A 7,046-nucleotide genomic window follows, 5' to 3' on the forward strand; every position below is an offset into this window, starting at 1 on the left:
ACACACACAGTCAAGAGGGGCTGACAAAGACCTGGAGGACTCAATGAAGGCAGCTTAGCGCTCCCACAAGGGAGTGGTCCCAGGTCCCACGCCTAATCCTCCACCTAATTGAATTCTTCCGTCTGAATCACCTCATTCTGACAGTGTGGGCCGCCACCGCTGTTTAGCCTGACAGCTGGAGAGAGGCATCACGCTGACGTGCAACTTTCTAACTCAGAGTCACACAGAGGAATTTAGAAACCCCACCGTCCTGTTACTTACCGTCTATTTCTGTGTTTGTATTTCTCTCTCTCTCTCTCTCTCTCTCTCTCTCGCTCTCTACCATTTATCCACAGACCCTAAGAAAATAAAAGATCTGACAGAATGGAAACTGCTAAGCTTCCTTTTTTTTAAAGCGGGGAACCAGGAGGCTTTCAGACGCTAACGACAGAATTAGCGCCTGTCGTTTACAGTAAGAGAAGGACTTTACACAGCGAACATAGAGGTCAAAGGCAGGGGGTGTGGCAACCATCCAGTATTTTTCTTTTGAGCACTTTATCAGGACTGAGTGAACTTTTCTTGGCTCTGGCATCTACATAGCAGCACGTGTGCCAGATAAGTATGCAACGCCACACAGAAGTGTGTGTGTGTGTGTGTGTGTGTGTGTGTGTGTGTGTGTGTGTGTGTGTGTGTTGTGTGTGTGTGTGTTAAAGAGTTAAAAACAGGGCAGGGTTTCTTATGACAACCATTTATGGGATTGTCTCGTCCAACAACAGTTTTTAGTTCCTCCAGCTCTTCACAGCCACAGTGTTCCCTCAGCAATGAGTTGCCTGAGCAACAGTGTGTCCATGCTTGGTGATAGATGCCACCTGTTCATTACAGCAGTTCAGCAGAAGCTTTAGAGCAGTTTGTTGTCACAACAAATAAATGTTATGCACATCAACTGTTTCCAAGGATGCTTCAGGAGAGCCAGCAACCATTTAGCCAGATAACTTCACTACAGTGTGACAGTTGTTTAAGCGATTCAGTCAATCAGGGTCTTGGCTGAGCCAAAGATAGACATAAAGGATGATCTATCAGTGCAGCCAGAGCACAATCTTAGAAATGCTTTATTATTTAAAAAGTTCATAGAACTCTTTCCACACTCAGGTCCTCAGCCAGTTCAATATACCTCTTTATGGTTCACTGTGAAGAAAGGTTCAGTATACATCTTTATGGTTCACTGTGAAGAAAGGTTCAGTGTAGATCTTTATGGTTCACTGTGAAGAAAGGTTCAGTGTACATCCTTATGGTTCACTGGTTGTCAAGAAGCGCTCAGAATGATTCTGAGATGAAATCCTCATTAGGAGGAGAGCCTCTAAGTAGACTCTTTGAAGGCTCCTCAGTGTGGTTCAGGCTCTGGCTCGGTAGCCTTTGAAGGTTTCTCGACTCTTCTAGTCCTTTTTCCTGGAGTCTAGCGGCTATGGAGAATACAGGAAGAGAAACTAGTGGAGGCCCAAAGGAGCGACACTTGGGCCGCGGCCAGCGACCGCTCCTCTCGCTGGCACAAGAGTTAAAAACAGCCCCGGTTGTGGTCAGCAGCCGTCATCATTAGGGATGGGGAAACTTCCCCTCCTTTATGTTATTAATGGAAAGCAGCGCAATCGTTTTCTGCGCACAAGCGGGCCGGCCGGCGTGACCTGAAGTTTCCAGCGAATCTCTGGAGGGAGAGGAGGGAGAGGAGGGAGGGGAGGGTAGTTTTCAAGTGCTGGAAATGAGTCAGCGCACGCACGTCCTCTTCCCCCTCTCACCACGGAGGAAGAGGAGGAGGTCTCTGATGTGAACAGAGGAGAAAGAGTGGGAAGTAATGAGAGAGAGAGAGAGAGAGCGTGGGGGGGGGGGATGAGAGAGTGGAGGCGAGAGAAAGAATGACAGAAAGAAGAGAGAGGGCAGGAATGAGAAGAGTAAGAGAGAGGACAAGGGAGAGCGGGAATGAGAGAGAGATAGAGACAGAGGAAGAGAGAGAAAGGGAGGGAGGGTTGAGAGATCTCCCTCCTCCCCTGCGTGGTGGTGGAGGAGTGGAGACGTGCCAGTGCCCTTGAGGATTTCCTTAAAAGAAGTAAAACCTGCTCTGTTCTTTCTTCTCCTCTGCCTGCCCTCCTGCTCGCTCTCTCTTTCTCTCGCTCTCTCTCTCGCTCTCGCTCGCTCTCTCTCTCTGATGAGGGGGAGGGGAAGGCAGGAGAAAGGTGTGTGTGTGGGGGGGGGGAGAAAGAGAGAGGAGGGAGGGAGGGAGACGGGGAATAGCGAGAAACCAGAGTAGAGAAACAGGGATGAAGATGGAGAGGTGGACGATAGATAGAGAGAGTGAGTGTGAGAGAGAGAAAGAGAGAGAGCGAGAAGAAAGAATGGACCATTGGGGAGGAGTGGAAGAGGGGGAGGGAGGCCTGCAGACAGAGGGCAGATGGGCCACTTATCTGCGCATCAGAGGAATGGCCTGGGATCGATCTCCTCCTGCTGTGGCTTGAGAGGCAGCAAATCTTATTAGAGGCGACGGGGGCCGGGGCTCGCCTCTCAAGCCCTCCGCTTGTTTATTTTTTTTTATTTAGCTCTCGTCCGGCTTCTCGCTCGCGCTCTGTTCCTGGTCACGCTCATTAAATCATTCTCAGCGCCCCCCCAAATATGGGCCTCTCCCGCCCCTACCCACATCCACCGCAGGATGAGGCCCGCCATCAGGCAGGAAGCCGTGTCACCTCTCCCCTTCCGTTCCCTTCCGTTCCCTTCCCTCCTCTCCACTCCTCTCCTCTCCTTTCCTTTCCTCCCCTCCTCTGCTTGCTTTTCTCTTTCGCTCAAATAGAACTCTCTCTCTCTCAGTCTCTCTCTTTCTCTCTCTCTCTCTCTCCTGGAGATTGACAAGCCCAGGTGTGCAACACAAGGGCAGGCTTGCATCATGTCTGTTTCCCTCGGTGAGCTTGTTTTGGCTCAGGGAATGTGGTGTCTGCCGGTCGTTGACATGGGTTTTTGCACCCCCCCCCCCCTCCCTTAAGCCACCGGAGGAAACTGGATAGATCTGTTGATTGGGAGGAGAGAGCACATGTGTTTGTTTATGTGTGTGACTGTGTGCGTGCGTGTGTGTGTGTGTGTGTGTGTGTCCATGTACTTGTGTATTACTGAACTTGTTCCAGTAAACACTATCGGAACTGTACACAGCTTCCAGTGATCACGCCTGGATAAAAACATGTTATCAGGGCTGGCAGTGGATCTCCAAGTCTATTTTTGGACCATCAATGTGGGACAGATGTACCTTAATGATAGCTTAAGACTTGTGCTGGCCTGGAGAAATATACACGAATAGGACAGAAGCAGACACAGTAACACACACACACACACACACACACACACAAACATAAAGAAAAAAAAGAGAGAAGGAAACAGGAGAGAATGTACAGAGCTGTTTTTCTGCCCCGGCAAACACACACACACACACACACACACACACACACACACAAGCACACACATACACACACACACCTCCTTTGTACCAACATTATGGGCAATGGGAAGGGCTTGCTTCATGTTTACCAGTGCACCGTAACAACAGATTATCTCTGGGTAAACACCCAAGGAGGGTGGAGAGCAGCAGCGATGGCGTCTGAATGATTGGCATGCAGAAGAATAGTAGGAGGAGGAGGAGGAGGAGGAAGAGAGAGAGAGAGAGAGAGGCAGAAAGAGGGGATGGGCTTGGTGCCACGCATCTTGGCATGGTGTGCTTCTTAAAATGCCAGCGTCCTCCCTGCCGGCGCTCGGAGGACCTATAAAAAAGGCAGCGGCGTGAGACTCGCGAGTCTCTCACGCGAAAACAAGGACACACACACACATAGGTCACACAAACACAATTAGCCTCAAAACAGTCTCTCCCTTGACAGAGCAGGCCTGCGCGTGTGCGTGCATGCAAGAGAGAGAGCGAGAGCGAGAGAGGGAGAGGGAGCGCGAGAGCGAGAGCGAGAGCGAGAGAGAGAGCAAGGCAACCAGAAAAACAGGCGAACAATGGCGATGACCTGAGTTGGACCTGCAGACAGCGAGCAGCAAGCATGAGAGGATGGGTTCAGGGAACAATGGAGTGCTTGTGAGCGGAGTCCCATCTTCCATCCATCAGTGTCTTCGGCACAACACTAATGAACAACAGCCCCCCCCCCCCCCCCCGCGCCTCACCCACTCTGGCACATTCATGGCGCATGGTATCCAATGACAAAGTCATGTTTACAGTGCCGTGTGCATGGGAACGGTTGCCTCCTTCCTTCCTTCTCATTAGCAGTGTTTTCACAATGGGAAGAGAGCACAGAAATCAGTGACACAGAATGCTTTCTCTTGCGCTCCTCTTCTTCTTCAGTCTTCCTCAGTTCTTCGCAGGTGTGTCGGTTACTTAGCAACTCTCTACGAACAGCCAAAGGACAAAGCACCAGGGGTGGAGGCCAGACAAACATAGCTCTCTGTCTTTCTTTCTCTTTTTCTCTCTTATATAAACACACACACACACACACACACACACACACACACACACACACACACACACACACACGCAGACACACACAGAGCTTCCTTTGCTTTTTCTGATTGTTGTCATCACCTTACCTGTCATGCTCACCTTTCAACATTCTTCATTTTGTCCAATTCTAATTTCAAGTAAGAAGGCCATTTGAAGAGTTACTATTACCGATAAGTAAAAAAAAAAATGAAGAGAAAAGACAATAAGGGAAGTTCAGGGAAAAATATAAAGAGGTCTTAGCATGTAGTGTGTTTAAAGGACAGACTGGAGACTTTTGCAGAGAAGGGGAGAGGGCACTCACCTCACCTACCTTCATAATAAGAAGTACTAGGGAAGGAAATAAAGAAACCTTTACTTTTCAAGGTCAGCATTCTACCTTTTATTATATTTTGCTGCCAGCTCAAATTTAAAAGAACCACTGATGATAATGGCATGGCTTTGTCACGATTGCATGGCAACCCATGGCTTTGAGGAGGTCAGCTGACTCCAGCACGCAAGGTTTCTATTAAGGCTGTATACAGAGCGGTTTGATATGTTACAGTTAAGCAATGGTAGCATACGTTCTTAAAAAGAGAATCCATTCTTTGTGTAATGGTAACTGGAGAACCTTTTTAAGGTTCTTCTTCTGACAAACACGAGTTCTGCTAATCCTTCTATGCCTAACCTAACTCAGCTCGGAACAGCCCGGAAAAAAAGTACCTTTTTACATTGTTACAGGAATGTACAGAAATGTATTTGATCATTTAATGAGCATGTGGTTAAATCAGGAGGAGAGAACCCCCTTCCCCCCTTGAAAAAGAAAACCCATTCTGACACACACACACACGCACACAAACACACACACACACGCACACAAACACACACACCTCTCTCTCTCTCTCTCCTGCACTTCCTCTCTGTCTCTCTCTACCCACCCACCCTCTCTTCCGAGAGGGCTGTCAGTCAGTCACACATGGTTGCCTGCAGCGGAGAACTTGTCAAGTGCCAGACGAAGCGCAAGAGAGGCCCGACCTACGGGGCAGTCACGGCTCCGGCAGCTCACACACGTCACTGGCTTCTGAGTCCATGCTGAGACTGTCTAGCAAACACACACACACACACACACACACGCACACACATACACGCACACACACACACACACAAACACCAGTGAAGTCACACCACCTCCACAAATAGCCCCCTGCACAAACGCTCTTACTTGAGTCAAGGAGGAAAATAAGGTTACTCCACATAGGCTACAGACACACACACACACACACACACACACACACACACACACACACACACACACACACACACACACACACACACACACATACACACACACACACACACACACGTATGTGACACCATGTCCCTGAATAGAAGCTCTGTCTCTCTCCCTGTCCTTCTGTCTCATCCAAAGCAGCCCCGTTGTGATCGCGGTGGAATATTACCGGAGCACTCCGTTTGGCAGAGCCTTCAGAGGTTCCTCCCCATCTGAGGGCTCCTGCCGTGGCGCTACGCTGCGCACCGCCGTAGCCAGGGAGACGCGGCAGACACGCAACCTATTATTTTCCTGCTGCGATCAGCCAGACCAGAGGTTGTTAGAGCTACAACCGCAGTCTCTCTCTCTTTCTCTCTCTCTCTCTCTCTCTCTCTCTCTCTCTCTCATTCCCTCTCTGAGAGGCCCTTTTAATTTGCATAGACATTGCAGATTAAAAACAGACAGCGAGAAACGGCAGAGCTGCTTGGGCTATATGTGTCTGTGATATTCGCTCGCTTGCCGTGCACCAGCTAAATTGGGTTCTAATGGAGAGTGGCATTGGGTGTGTTGTATAGGCACCATCATGTACCCAAGCGTGCCTTCAGGGACAGAATAAATCAGCACTGACGTCATGTTGTATTCTTGAGCTGGAATTGTATTACCTAATGTCATACTATCATCGCGGGGACGTGTCACCCGATGTGTGGCAGTTTCTCTCTTAATTAGAGACACTGTCTCATACGGGGAAAGCTCCAAGTCAGGGAGAGGCTAAGATCCCAGACAGCCTCCATTTGTTTGTCCACTGGCAGATTTCTGTCGGTACCCCACTGGTGGTGTGGCACCTCTGGCTTTCTCTCGGACCACCATCATCTTGAGTTCAACTGAGCATGGACATAAAGAAAAATAATATAAAATGTCAGCCATTGTAAATCATATCCTTGGTATAGTCTATTTAAACACATTCATGGCACCAGAAGGCTCTCAAGGTGTAAAATGACTTGGTCAATTAAAGACTTAAATCTATGAAAAATGTTCCTGACAGAAAAATGGGTTTGTGAAGGCTTGGTGAAAAGTACAAATAAACAAAGAAAAACTATTTTTTTTTAAAGCAAGTGGCAAAGCGGTTGGCCGTTTGTTTGTAACTCACCAGTGTGGCCACCCGAACACCAATGACCAAAAGGCCAGCGGACTGCCTGCTCTGCCTCGAGGGAGCGGACATGTTTGGGCCCCAGCAACTCTCATTCATTTTTAAATAATGAAACAACTGGGTAGTCCCTCCGGTCTACTATTCCCTCCACA

The sequence above is a fragment of the Clupea harengus genome, chromosome 21, assembly GCF_900700415.2.
Source record: "Clupea harengus chromosome 21, Ch_v2.0.2, whole genome shotgun sequence".
NCBI lineage: Eukaryota > Metazoa > Chordata > Actinopteri > Clupeiformes > Clupeidae > Clupea > Clupea harengus.